This window comes from Pelobates fuscus, chromosome 10 (assembly GCF_036172605.1).
Source record: "Pelobates fuscus isolate aPelFus1 chromosome 10, aPelFus1.pri, whole genome shotgun sequence".
Classification (NCBI taxonomy): domain Eukaryota; kingdom Metazoa; phylum Chordata; class Amphibia; order Anura; family Pelobatidae; genus Pelobates; species Pelobates fuscus.
Window position 1 is genome coordinate 17,874,979 of NC_086326.1, and position 16,232 is coordinate 17,891,210.

The window sequence follows — 16,232 nt, forward strand, 5'->3', positions numbered from 1 at the left end:
CTTGGCTATGAGTGGCGAGTTCACCTACTCTGAGGTCCCTCAACAAGCAGGTGCGCGCAATAGGCCTCCCTGTAGGAAAGCATTAAATCAATGCTTTCCTATGGTGAAATAGACGCCGAATGTACTCATGCACAGCGTGAGCACGTTCGGTGACAGTTACCCGAGCAACAGTCCATTAACATCCAGGAAGCGCCTCTAGTGGCTGTCTGGTAGACAGCCACTGGAGGATGACGTAGTGCTGCAATGTAAACATTGCAGTTTCTATTGAACTGCAATGCTTTACATTGCAGCACTAAGGGCAATAGGGACACTGCACCAAGACCTCTTAAATGAGCTTATGTGGTCTGGGTGCCTATAGTGTCCCTTTAAGGGAGATATAGTCGACAACACCTAAAATTCTCTTAACCCTGCAATCTAAAGCATTGCAGGGTTAAAGGGCACCTGTAGGCCGAGCCAAGATTCAAAATACTCAAAATAAGTGAAATTGCCTTTGATAAAAAGTTTTCATATATTGATGACAAAACATGGCACATTTTATCAGCATATTATAAATAAACGTACAAACTCCAACAAGCTTATTTTGACGGTTACAATTAATAGCCACAGTATAAGGGAGGGGGGAGATGAGAAATATGCTCTGACACAAATGTAGTCTATAAAAAAGTTATTCTAACGATTGGAATTATTTCAAGCACGTAAAGTGCATTGCACTTCACATAAGGTTTCAGTTACCTTGCTGTAACGTGACATTATGTTTTAATTAAAATTGTAGTTTACATGGCATTTAATGATTTAAACATGCATAACCCAAACGTAAATAAAAATTTTTTTTTTAAAAAGCTATAGAAATAAATAGAGACAAGCCAGAACAGATACCATTCTATTTTTTAAAGGGGCACAATAGGCACCCTGACCACTTCAGCTCATTCAAGTGGCCTGGGTGCATTTGCCGTACATTCACATTGGACCACGCTGTTCGCGGGACGGATGAGGTGGCGGAGCATCAACCCAGCGCCGGGAAAAGGTAAGTAAATAAAGGAAGAGGCTCTGCAGTATCCCTTTAACCACTTAACCCCTTAAGCACACATGACATGTGTGACATGTCATGATTCCCTTTTATTCCAGAAGTTTGGTCCTTAAGGGGTTAAGGACAAAGGCAATACATGTACACGTTCTGATCAAAACAAACCCTCGAAAAAAAAAAATTGGAGCCTCCCATCAAGCTTAGTTTTTCATAAAAAAATAAAATGAAAAAAAAATCTGCCTCTGATCACATTCCTTAGTTTGTACGCAGCCCTTTCAACCATTGGCTCGGATAAGAATTTTAGACAACAATCGCTTTATAGAGCAACTCATCGTTTTAAATATGGAGCACAAGAAAAGTCACAAATTCCTAAATATAAATAAACCACATCGTTATGAGAAGCTTTGGAATGAAGATTTATTTTTCTCTATGGGGCAATATAAGTGCAAGGCAAAAGGTACATACATACATACATACACTTCTGTGTAATACACACACTTCTATGTAATACACACACTTCTATGTAATACACACACACACACACACCCATAGCATTTCCCATTTAACAGAACCAATAAAAATTAAATAAATCTGGTATGGGAACATGTCCAGTCACCCAGATTGATGTAAAGCTCAGAGAGTTGTCCACTGGGCCTGTTCTGTGTATTATATCATTGCACAGTTCCTGGAGGTAAAGGAGACTGACTTGTACAGTGCAAGCAGCCGATATGTTGTGACAGTGAAAGGGACGCTAGACTCACCCACCTGTCATTAGCAGAGAGAGATATGGGCCCCAGGCAAAATAAGTACATTTAAAAAATAAGAGAAAACCGACCAGAAGCAAAAGGCAAGAATTCTGAGACTACTACCTTACACTGCAACAAGCTGTAATAATCATTGTGGCTTAGTGTCCCCTGTAAAGTGTTAAACTGACAGTGATGCCAAACCTCCGCCACCTCCAGCTGTTGCACTACACACAGTCACAAGCGAAGCCAGGAAAATAGCTGTCTGAGCATTGTGGGAAGTGTAGTCTGAGACTGTTGGGGGTACAAGGTTTTACCCATCACTTGACAGTCTTATTATTACTGAAGGGGATATCTTGGGCTTGATGACAGTTTATAGCAGCTTATACTCCAGTTGTACAACGGGGGAGGCGATACAAACTGCCATAATGCTGGCTGAGAGTGATGGGTCATTAAAGGATTTTTTCCTCTGTGTTTCTCAGGGGGCAATATCCAGCACTAAGTGCAAGGTGTAATTATATTACTGAATGGGATATCTTGGTTGAGATGACTGTTTATAACAGCTTATTCTCCAGTTATACAATGGGTCTCCCACTGGGGGAGGGGATACAAATCACCATAACACTGGCTGGCTGAGAGTGATGGGTCATGAAAGGAATCAGATGGTGTAATCATATTACGGAACGGGATATCTTGGTTGAGATGACTGTTTATAACAGCTTATTCGCCAGTTATACAATAGGTCCTCCCTGGGGGAAGGGATACAAATCACCATAACACTGGCTGGCTGAGGGTGATGAAGGGTCATGAAAGGAATCAGATGGTGTGATAACATTATGGCCTCTCCCTGCCTCAGTGAATGAAGCCTCCCAGTAACACTCCAGATACACACAGATAATAATAATAATAATAATAATAATAATAATAATAATAATGTCTGGGAGCAGGATATCAATATAGACAGACACAGAGAGACAGAGAGCTCTGACACCCCAGTCAGAGAGAGACAGACAGGGAGCTCTGACACCCCAGTCACAGAGAGAGAGAGACAGACAGAGAGCTCTGACACCCCAGTCACAGAGAGAGAGAGACAGACAGAGAGCTCTGACACCCCAGTCACAGAGAGAGAGAGAGAGAGAGAGAGACAGACAGAGAGCTCTGACACCCCAGTCACAGAGAGAGAGAGAGAGACAGACAGAGAGCTCTGACACCCCAGTCACACAGAGAGAGAGACAGACAGAGAGCTCTGACACCCCAGTCACACAGAGAGAGAGACAGACAGAGAGCTCTGACACCCCAGTCACAGAGAGAGAGAGAGAGAGAGACAGAGAGCTCTGACACCCCAATCACAGAGAGAGAGAGACAGACAGACAGAGGGCTCTGACACCCCAGTCACAGAGAGAGAGACACAGACAGACAGAGGGCTCTGACACCCCAGTCACAGAGAGAGACACAGACAGACAGACAGAGGGCTCTGACACCCCAGTCACAGAGAGAGACACAGACAGACAGAGGGCTCTGACACCCCAGTCACAGAGAGAGACACAGACAGACAGAGGGCTCTGACACCCCAGTCACAGAGAGAGACACAGACAGACAGAGGGCTCTGACACCCCAGTCACAGAGAGAGACACAGACAGACAGAGGGCTCTGACACCCCAGTCACAGAGAGAGACACAGACAGACAGAGGGCTCTGACACCCCAGTCACAGAGAGAGACACAGACAGACAGAGGGCTCTGACACCCCAGTCACAGAGAGAGACACAGACAGACAGAGGGCTCTGACACCCCAGTCACAGAGAGAGACACAGACAGACAGCTCCGACACCCCAGTCACAGAGAGAGACACAGACAGACAGAGGGCTCTGACACCCCAGTCACAGAGAGAGACACAGACAGACAGAGGGCTCTGACACCCCAGTCACAGAGAGAGACACAGACAGACAGAGGGCTCCGACACCCCAGTCACAGAGAGAGACACAGACAGACAGAGGGCTCCGACACCCCAGTCACAGAGAGAGACACAGACAGACAGAGGGCTCCGACACCCCAGTCACAGAGAGAGACACAGACAGACAGAGGGCTCCGACACCCCAGTCACAGAGAGAGACACAGACAGACAGAGGGCTTTGACACCCCAGTCACAGAGAGAGACACAGACAGACAGAGGGCTCTGACACCCCAGTCACAGAGAGAGACACAGACAGACAGAGGGCTCTGACACCCCAGTCACAGAGAGAGACAGACAGACAGGGAGCTCTGACACCCCAGTCACAGAGAGAGACAGACAGAGAGCTCTGACACCCTAGTCACAGAGAGAGAGAGAGACAGACAGAGAGCTCTGACACCCTAGTCACAGAGAGAGAGAGACAGACAGAGAGCTCTGACACCCCAGTCACAGAGAGAGAGAGAGAGAGACAGACAGAGAGCTCTGACACCCCAGTCACAGAGAGAGAGAGAGAGACAGACAGAGAGCTCTGACACCCCAGTCACACAGAGAGAGAGACAGACAGAGAGCTCTGACACCCCAGTCACACAGAGAGAGAGACAGACAGAGAGCTCTGACACCCCAGTCACAGAGAGAGAGAGAGAGACAGAGAGCTCTGACACCCCAATCACAGAGAGAGAGAGACAGACAGACAGAGGGCTCTGACACCCCAGTCACAGAGAGAGAGACACAGACAGACAGAGGGCTCTGACACCCCAGTCACAGAGAGAGACACAGACAGACAGAGGGCTCTGACACCCCAGTCACAGAGAGAGACACAGACAGACAGAGGGCTCTGACACCCCAGTCACAGAGAGAGACAGACAGACAGGGAGCTCTGACACCCCAGTCACAGAGAGAGACAGACAGAGAGCTCTGACACCCTAGTCACAGAGAGAGAGAGAGACAGACAGAGGGCTCTGACACCCCAGTCACAGAGAGAGAGAGAGAGACAGACAGAGGGCTCTGACACCCCAGTCACAGAGAGAGAGAGAGAGACAGACAGAGGGCTCTGACACCCCAGTCACAGAGAGAGAGACAGACAGAGAGCTCTGACACCCTAGTCACAGAGAGAGAGAGAGACAGACAGAGGGCTCTGACACCCCAGTCACAGAGAGAGAGACAGACAGAGAGCTCTGACACCCCAGTCACAGAGAGAGAGACAGACAGAGAGCTCTGACACCCCAGTCACAGAGAGAGAGACAGACAGAGAGCTCTGACACCCCAGTCACAGAGAGAGACAGACAGGGAGCTCTGACACCCCAGTCACAGAGAGAGAGACAGACAGGGAGCTCTGACACCCCAGTCACAAAGAGAGAGAGACAGACAGGGAGCTCTGACACCCCAGTCACAAAGAGAGAGAGACAGACAGGGAGCTCTGACACCCCAGTCACAAAGAGAGAGAGACAGACAGGGAGCTCTGACACCCCAGTCACAAAGAGAGAGAGACAGACAGGGAGCTCTGACACCCCAGTCACAAAGAGAGAGAGACAGACAGGGAGCTCTGACACCCCAGTCACAGAGAGAGACAGACAGACAGGGAGCTCTGACACCCCAGTCACAGAGAGAGACAGACAGGGAGCTCTGACACCCCAGTCACAGAGAGAGACAGACAGGGAGCTCTGACACCCCAGTCACAGAGAGAGACAGACAGGGAGCTCTGACACCCCAGTCACAGAGAGAGACAGACAGGGAGCTCTGACACCCCAGTCACAGAGAGAGACAGACAGGGAGCTCTGACACCCCAGTCACAGAGAGACAGAGAGCTCTGACACCCCACTCACAGAGAGAGACAGACAGAGAGCTCTGACACCCCAGTCACAGAGAGACAGACAGAGAGCAGCCATTAATAGACCATCCCAGACACCAATAACTGAACCCACAGCCCCTGCTTTACCCGGACTCCCACACCCATCACTCACCGCTTTAACCCCTTCCAGCTCTCCTCTCCTTCCTCAGCAGCTGCCATTTTGTTTTGAAATTAGCCGCTATCTCTTCCGTCCCGCCTCCCTCGCTCTCCCATTGGCCTGGCGGTTCCCCCGCCCTCCTCGCCTGATTGGCACATTTGAATAGTCTCTTCAAAGAGGGAGTGGCCCCGTCGCGTGCGCCCTTTTGTATCATGACCAGAAAGAGGGAGAGGGGGGAGGAGAGGAGAGGATGGGGGCGGAGTGTCTCGCGAGGGAGTTCCCGCGAGAGCAAGGCATGATGGTTAATGTAGTCCCTGTTGCTATATAGCCCGTAGTCCCTGTTGCTATATAGCCCATGGCAACAAGACATGGCTGGTTGTAAAAATAAATAAATCAAATAAAGCATTTCTATCCTCTGGTGTAACCTGTAAATCAATGCTACAACACTGAAATTACTGTGTGATCCTGCTTGTGTATTTCTATAATATAGTTTTACATCAGCCTAGTTTATCACAATTTCTTATTATTTTGTATATCACTTCTCATGTTTCCATGGAGACACAAATATTTATAGATCTAGATTGTAAGCTCTTTTGAGCTGGGTCCTCATCAACCGATTTGTTTCCGTAACATTTTGTAATTGTCTCATTTATTGTTAAATTTACCCCTGTATAATATATTGTAAAGCGCAGCGGAATAAGTTGGCGCTATATAAACGCCAATAACAGCATTTTCCGATGTATAAAACCATTATGTCACTTTTTACATTAGGATGCTTTTTTAGGGGTCAGATATGTTATGTTGATATGTTATGTTTGTCCTGATCTATTTCCGCTAATTTACCTGCATAGAAAAGTCCCCCAGATTGAGTATGTTGCACTAAAATATCGAAGGAAATGGGCATGGATGTGTGCCTCAGTTGTAAATATAAATAGTACAACATTCAGTCTACAAATAAATATATATATATATATACCCTGTATAGGCACAAGACAAAAAATGTCAGTGCCCTTACTAAAGAGGAAAATGATAACACAAAAAGAGAAAAAAGAAAGCCCACAATCAAAAAATGCAACACAACAAAGGCGTAAATAGATATGCAACATTATATAAAATGTATCAACAGGGGAGAGTCCTGGGGAACATTATTTAGTGAGTATGCCCTTTCCACCCTCTCACATAGCCACATAATAAACGCTCACAGGAAATCTGTAACTATGTGCCTTGCCAAACTGATACCGGAGAAACTGACGGAAGCCAAGCACAGAGAGATGGACACAGGTTTCTTCAGGAAGGAAGAGATTCTTTATTGGATCACCGATCGGGACTCAGAGGGACTAATGTCACCAAAATACAGCAAGTTCTGAGCCCCGGACAATAGTGCAGGCTCCTTATATAGGCACATAACTCCTCCCATATTAAGCTCCACCCGCACATTCTCTTAACCAATCAAAACGAACAAGAACTAACTTCCTGCTTGACCGCATGGCCTGTCCAGCACAATGGAGGAGGGGAATACTACATCCTGTATTCTTGCACATGCTCCGTACACTACTGATCGTATCTTGCCTCGTGCAACCAACTGATCGATACGTCAGCATATGCACGTACACATGCCACGTGGTAATCTCGGCCTACTAAATTTATTTTTACCGAGATTCCACCACATTCCCCCCTTTGATGCCTCTTGATATTTCACAATTACTTGAGGCATCACTTAACCTTGGTTTGCATACACCGCAAGTTACCTTGAACCAGACCAGACTTATCTATGATGTGAATCTTCAACACTCATCTTCCTTCATTGGTTCTCCCTGATCTAGAGCCTTATATTTATAAATTGCCATTATCTGTGCAGCAGCCTTCCTCTCTGCTATATTTTCTATCAGGCTTTGCACAGACCTAACTACTAAGGGTATAAGACATGGCAGGAGTAGACACAACATTAAAATTAGTAGGACTCCACCTACCACTGCCTTAAGCCCTCCAAACCACTCATACCAGCTACCAAACCAACTACTTGGATTGTACCCTTTCCATACCTGAGTAGGCACATGCGCTAGTTTAACCATATGGCTAGTAAGCTCAGCTATTGCTTGCCCTTCGTCATCTATTTGAAGACAGCAATTGCTCAGGTTAAACTTCCCACATACACCTCCCTCTACTGCCAAAAGGTAATCCAAGGCTAATCTATTTTGGTATACTGCTGTCCTCATCCTGGTATTATGCTTCGCTAGAAGATTGAGCGCTTGTGATGTCTCGTTAGTAATGATCTCAACCACTGCCTGTAATCTTATAATACGGTTGAGCATATAAATTGGGGTTCTATAACCAAAGGTACCATCCTCTGCCCACGTGGCTGGCCCATAGTAATCTATAATACGCTGGGGAGGCCATTCATTATCTTCCCAGGTGCCTATCTCTATGGGTCCTCTTTTCTTCCTATGATTCACATCATACACTTTAACACCTAAAGTCTCACCTGTTTCGATAGGTAACAAGAAGAAGGATGGTTTGAGCATACCCAACACACATGCCCCTTCCCAGTCCTGTGGCAACTCCGAATAGGCTTTCTTACCACAGATCCAGTACAAATTTGCTGGGGCTCTCCAGTTAGATGTGATGGATAGATCAAACCACACATCCTTTAAATTGGCGTATCTTGCAAACGGGTTAGATGGTTCTGAGACATTTGAAGCCGACCACCAAGTTGTATTCTTTGTATCATCATCATAAGCTTTTTGCCCTAGACAAGTTAATTCTCCTACAAAAGTATTATACATCATTCCTTTCCTCGCTATGCAAACATAACCTATGATGGAGGTCTTTAATCTCCACTCAGATTTACCTCTAACACTCATATGATAATCGGCTTGTGAAGATATTAATTGGTCAACTGCCTCAGAACCGGACATTACCTCCTTTGCTTCCCAAGGCCATTGGTCTCCCATGTTAGTACCTCCACACACATAGCAGTTGGTAACATTAAGACTACCGGCAATACTTTCAGCTAAATCAATAAACAGGTTTTTAGCATTATGGGGGATCTTATTATCTATGCTCATCTCTTCATAAAAGGAATGGTATACTTGATGAGTCTGGGAGGATACCGTATCAGTCTCTATCCCTATAAACAATACTGTCCCAGGATCTAAACCCGTCCCATATATTTGAAACCCAAATAAATTACCATATTTATCTAAGAACTTGTCGGGGTTATTTATAAGTATATGGACTGGATTACATTCCATAGACTTACAATATGGGCTGGTAGGCAACTTAGTCACAATCATGTCCTTGTCTACTGTCTGTCCCCAAGTTGCCCACCCCACACAAGACCAATATGGGCAAAATTTATAATCTCTATTTGGGCATCTAGGGCTCACATACTTATTTTTACTACTGGGACAAATATATTTATCGTTAGACCCATACGTTCTCTCCCATCTAAGATCCCCACATACATTCCACGGCTTTCTACCACTTGATATCGCCTTACACGCATCAAATAGCAGAACACCCGAAGAATGTACGGATTCTAATACCGTCTTATTAATTAGGGTCCCCTGAGGATCTCCATTCCTGAGAGTCAACCAAATTGTACGGGGTTGATACTCTGGACTGAAGCACTTAGGTTCTCCTACTCCTAAATGGCACACACTATATTCTATATTTAAGTATCTACATCTTGATACATCTCCTTTACACTCGTATTGCGAATGCCAAATTAGGGTTTGGGAAATATGGTTACCTGTTCTTGTAGTCTTAATGCATACCTCACAGCTAGGAGTGTCGGTACCTCTACCTTCCTGAATATAAAAATACACATATAAAAACATTATTAAAAACACATCTTTCGTCGTCATCCTCAGTCTTCGTCCGTGCGAAGGCACCTCAGCTTCCAGGATGTAAGGGCTGCAGGGAATGGAGTTCTGCTCGTCTTCACAGGGGTCCCTTCGAGACTTTTCCTGACTTATACGTTGGTGAGTGGACAGGCTTTATTATAGCCTTCTCACTCACTTACCAAATCTCTGAAACAATAAAATTTGTAATCCACAAGGTTCCTCGTCACTCCGACTGAGTCGTGCGCTTTAACCGGATCTTGCAGGGATTCTCTGGATCTGCTGTAGCTTGCCAAGAATCGACTGCTGCTGGTTTAACCCTGGAGTGATGTATCCACGGAGTCACTTCGGCTACTTTTATCGCTGTAGGGGTAGACAAAAGAACAACATAAGGACCTCTCCACTTGGGCCCTAATGGTACATTATTCCACTCTTTAATCCACACTTGGTCTCCTGGGTGGTAACTATGAACTGGGGGATAAATATTCACAGGTAATCTATCTTGTACCCATTTCTGTACCTCCTCCATAGTCTTACCCAACTCTACAACCTGCTGCCGGGTAATTCCTTCTCCCAACTGACTCAAATCCCCCCTTAAGTTACCAAGTATGGGAGGTGGTCGCCCATACATGATTTCAAAAGGAGAGAGGCCCATCCTTCTGGTAGGTGTACTGCGGATTCGCAATAGAGCTATGGGCAAGAGAACGTTCCACTTAAGTTGGGTTTCCTGACACATTTTAGCCAACTGATTCTTAATAGTTCTATTCATTCTCTCTACCTTACCAGAACTCTGGGGTCTATATGCCGTATCAAGCCTCCACTTTATACCAAGCATATGAGTCAGTTGTTGTAGGCACTGATGAACAAAAGCTGGACCATTGTCCGATCCTATAGAGCAGGGTAGTCCATATCGGGGTATTATTTCTCGTAGCAGGAATCTCACAACTTCCCCTGCTTTCTCTGTACGAGTAGGACATGCTTCTACCCAGCCTGAATAGGTACACACAACTACCAGTAGGTAGCGATGTCCACCAGATTTAGGCATCACTGTATAGTCAATTTGTAAATCGGACATGGGGAGTCCCCCCATAAACTGGACTCCTGGTGGCTTTACTGGTCTTTGCCTTGCATTATTCTTAGCACACGTTACACATCTTCGTACAATGGCCTGAGTCAAGTTAGACAATCTTGGTATGTAGAAATGTTTTCTGAGAGATTCTTCTGTGCTGTCTCTCCCAGAATGTGTCCCGTTGTGATAGTTTTGGACAATTTCTACCGCTAGTGATGCTGGAATGACTATTCTTCCATCTTCTAGCTGATACCATTTGTTCTCCAAATATTTTCCAGGTTCAGTCTTTAACCACTCCTCTTCTTGAGCTGTATAAACTGGAGTCCATTGAGACAGTGGAGTTGGTATAAGAGCAGCTATATGCTCCACATATTCTTGTCTTTCTGATTCAGCGGCACGCTTAGCTGCACTATCTGCCATCCGATTTCCTTTGGTTACATAACCATCTCCTCTCAGATGCGCTCGACAATGTATAATACCGACTTCTTTCGGCTCCCACACTGCTTCCAATAGTTGTAGGATTTCAGCTGCGTACTTGATTTCTTTGCCTTCTGAATTCAATAGTCCTCTTTCTTTATACAAAGCTCCGTGGGCATGAGTGGTTAAAAACGCATACTTGGAGTCCGTGTAGATGTTCACTCTTAAACCTTCAGCCAATTGTAACGCTCGTGTCAGTGCTATCAATTCTGCCTTTTGTGGGGGGGCGTGGCCTACAGAGCAAGCAAGCAGACGTGTCTCCCCTGAGCTCCGTAAGGGCCTGGGAGAATACCCGACAAGAGAGCCGCGAAAATAGCAAATCCGAGGTTAAAATCGATATCCCCCACACAGAGTGACAATGGGGCGAAAACACAAGAGAACTCACCAACAAGAAGCTCCCCGGCAGCAAGATATTCGGCTTTCTTTCGAGAGGCCGCCGGCACAGCGCCAGACCAAAATGGCGCCGGAGGAGCAGGGGACGCCGGAGCCTTCAGAGGCCTCCCAGGAGGAGGAAGACCCGACGAGCTCGCCGGGCTCCAGAGCGGAGTCTAGCTTATCTGAGGCCGGGGAAGATGAAACACCCTCCACAAAAGGAGACATCAGGAGGCTACTGACCGACCTCAGGAAGGTCTGGAAAGAAGACCTACAGGCAGCCCAGGCTGAAATAGGGATGATCCGCCACAGAGTGCAGGAAATGGAGGACAGAGAGGCATCCAGAGCTCAACATATACAATCCACAGACAGCAGACTGGAGAGCCTCTCCTCTCAGGTACAACAACTGACCCAAGCAGTGACCACGCTAGAAACACGCCACAGGCGAAAAAATCTGCGTCTCAGAGGCGTCTCAGAACAGATACCTGATGGGATGATACTTACCTTTGTAAGAGACCTAACGAACACTATGGGCATCACAGACACCCCTGCACAACATGCCATAAGCTCAGCATTTAGAGTGAGAAAATCTGCGGCAGCACCAAGCACCGCGCCTAGAGATATCATAGCCGTAACAAGAGATATCTCAGTCAAAGCAGAGATTATGAAGCGTTCCAGGGAAAGGGGACCGGTACAATACAAGGGCCAAGTGGTCTCTATATATGCGGACATACCGTTCTCTGCTCTAGCGGAAAGGAGGAAGCTGGCCTCAACCGCCAGGCAGCTAAGAGAACACAAAAGCAAACAAAAGCAAATAAGGCTATACAAGCGATATAAGCTAAAAGGGAGGGATAGCACATCAAAGAGAATACAACCTTAAAACGGGCCGGGATCTTTCCAGATCTAAAACATAAATACAGTAAAATATGGTGAAGTATGAATGGACAAGGGGGTGAGTGTCCAGGAGGTAGAGAACTTACAAAAGGTATAGGTTTTCTGCGCTTATCTCCCTTTCGGGTGTTTGTAGCCAATCAATGTGTAGAACAAACAATAGATTTTCCTCCAAAATGGTAAAATCCTCAGTATGGACAGAAAAGAGAGATATACATAGAGTAGTACTGTATAAAAATATCAGAATTTAATCACACTGATTGCACTTACATTCAGGTAACAATCAGCAAGCATGTCTCCACTAACAAGTGGACCGAGATGGCAAATTGGATCAATGATGCAGATGATGAAACAACTGGTCGTACCATATAAAGTGCTAAAACAAATAAATACAATAATAAAATAATATAATGGAAATACTCAGTCCAACGCGTTTCGTCTTGTGTAGACTTCTTCAGGGATATGAGTACTGTTCCTAAACGTTCCTTTTTTATATCTGTGTATCCAGGTGCTTTCCATTGGGCTTCTCAAAAAAACCGCGAGATCGGGCACTTCCGGGTTTCTTCATACGTTCTTCCTTATTGGTCCCTTTAGGCGAACGTCATACGTCCTTTAAGGCGTGTGTATACTTCCGCGTTCCAACAGTGGAACGCATATCGTCGTACTATTTTTTGCGTTCCAGCCTTGGAACGCATGCAGCAAAAACCATATCCACAGGATCGAGACGACAGCGGGTGGGGAAAAACCACCCCCTGACAGCCCGAACCCATAGATAAAGTGTATACAGGAGCATATTACACATATGTAAAAAACAGAACATGATAGATCGATATATATGCGGATCTAAGAGAGACCCAAAGGTCTGGATAGGAAATATATGACCAATTGGTCATCCGATAGGACTATGTTATGAGAAATGCAAAAAAACTAATAAATAAACTAATAAAAACGTATATGAAAAATGTATATACAAAAATGTATATAAAAAAATGTATATATAAAAAAACCCAATCTAAAAAAACTATCTCATAAAAAATATTAAACCAATAGGGTGTCAAGTAAATCCGCCCATATGTACATGTAAACTGTAAGAACAGACCACAAATAAAAAGTCAATCAAATTGCAACAAGGTAATAATACAAATAATATCTATAAGCTAACATATGTATATATAATGTATTAAGTATAGGCTTCTTAAATGTTCTATAAAAAAGAAAAATTGAGTTAGTATCAGTCAATGTAAATATATCAAATGTATTGCTCCAAGTTCCAATGGACCCACCCAGTGAGAGAAAGGAGAGAAAGGGGGATAACCCAAAACAGAGGTCTTATAATAAACCTGTGAGGTCGATATCTTGATTTAACCCATTTCTTAGTGTTTTTAAATTGAATATCCACTGTGCCTCTTTTTTAGCTAACTCATGCATTTTGTTACCTCCTCTCCAATGCTTTTCGACAGAATCTATACCAATTGCAATCAAAGTGGACCAATTAAAAAATGTGCATGTATTGCAATGTCTCGGAACACTATGTTCTACTTTGTTAGTTCTAATATTATTGAAGTGCTCTCGGAATCTGATATGTATTGGTCTGATGGTTCTACCTATGTATTGCGCACCACATCCACATTGTAATAAATATATTACATATGTGGATGTGCAATGGATGAACTTCTTGATGGTATATATCTTCTTTGTGTAAGTACCTGTAAATGTTATAGTCTTTCTCTTTTGATGGGTGCATGTGGAGCAAGTGCCACATTTGTGGAATCCTGCAGTTTTTTGAGAGAGTAGAAAATTGTTATTATTGGACTTGGGAATCTGTATGGGTAAGAGGCTCGGGGCTAATTGATTTTTTAGATTATCAGCTTTTCTGTAAATAACTGTGGGTCGATCAGGTAAAACGTTGCCCAAAATTTCATCCTTTTTTAAAATGGCCCAATGGTTTTTAAGAATTTTTTCTATTTTCTTGGCATGTATGTTATATTTAGTGATAAATGCAAATTCCGTATGAGTGTTGCCATTTGTATTTTTTAATTTATTATCAACCAGAAATTCTGAGCGATCCCTGCTTTTTATATGTGTGATTGTCTTTTCCATTTGTTCCCTATTGTATCCTTTTTCAGAATATCTATTTTTTATTATTTTTGATTGTTCATCAAAAGTTTGAATATTGGAACAATTTCTTCGTATCCTTGTTATTTGTCCCTTTGGGACATTATTTAGCCAAGTGGGATGGTGTAGGCTAGTTTTTTTGATGGCAGTGTTACAATCAGTTTTTTTAAAAAAGGTTCTTGTGTTGAGTGATCCTGTTTCAACATACAAGGTTAGGTCCAGAAAGTCAATAGTCTCTTTGTGTATATTTGAGGTGAATTTTAGGTTATACTGATTGGAGTTAATGCTTTGAATGAACATCTCCAAACTGCTTGTATCACCTTCCCAAATAATAAGTACATCGTCTATGTAGCGTCGCCATAGGACAAGGCTCCCCCCCAGCTGTGGACCCAACCGTATGCAACTGACCCAAGCAGTGACCACGCTAGAAACACGCCACAGGCGAAAAAATCTGCGTCTCAGAGGCGTCTCAGAACAGATACCTGATGGGATGATACTTACCTTTGTAAGAGACCTAACGAACACTATGGGCATCACAGACACCCCTGCACAACATGCCATAAGCTCAGCATTTAGAGTGAGAAAATCTGCGGCAGCACCAAGCACCGCGCCTAGAGATATCATAGCCGTAACAAGAGATATCTCAGTCAAAGCAGAGATTATGAAGCGTTCCAGGGAAAGGGGACCGGTACAATACAAGGGCCAAGTGGTCTCTATATATGCGGACATACCGTTCTCTGCTCTAGCGGAAAGGAGGAAGCTGGCCTCAACCGCCAGGCAGCTAAGAGAACACTCCATAAGGTATCGCTGGGGGCAGGGGGGATCACTGGTGGTGACCAGTGGAGACGTAACTACAATACTGACGTCGGCAGAGGATCCTGAGCCCCTGCTGCAGAAACTTGGGCTCCCACTTCATATACGGACACCCACTGAAGAGACACAAGCAGAATCACCCAAAAACCACCGAGAGATCATGACCAGCAGCACCCCTGACTCCCGGCAAAGTCTGCTCACACCGGCCAAACAGACACAACCCGCACTACAGGGCAAGGACGCCAGCTCAAGCAAACCGCGACATATAGATGGACTATTCAAAGTTCAGAGACTCACTTACCAGAAACCCTGCGGGATTAACACAAAGAGCTACTGAAGCCTGCTGAACCTTCCCAGGCGCCGGGGTTCATCTCATCTCACTCCGACTCAGCACGCTCAGAAATATGGACAGATGTATGCTCAGACACAGAACTATTACCACCAGGTTTTCCTGCATTTAGGATACTCCCGTCACCCATTCATACTGTTTTTATTGTGCACGCATATGCCCCGCGTAATCTCACATTGTCTTGTAAAATTGTTTTTCATGATGTACACAGTCATATGTGCCACTTCATCAGTGTTCAATTACCTTATCCATAATCTGGTAAAGATGTTTAATGCAAAAAAAATTTCAACAAAATTCAAATTGAAAAAAAAACCAAACAAAAAAAAAACATACTCATACAATACACACAAACAAAGAATAGAAAATCAGAAATATTTAAATCCTTAAAAGCAAAAAGGGCATTTTAATGGTTTAAATAACTGAAATTAAAAAGTAGAATGTAAATCAAAATGGTTAATAGGTATTTTATTGTTAACTATGCATTAGTAATTAGTACAAATTACTAATAAATATCACCAAAGAGGGTAAAAAAAAATAAAAAAATAAAAAATTCTGCCTTTTGTGCTGATGTTCCTTTTGCCAGTGGCCGAGCTTCTATCACCTTGTCTATCGTTGTTACTGCATATCCTGCATAGCGGATCC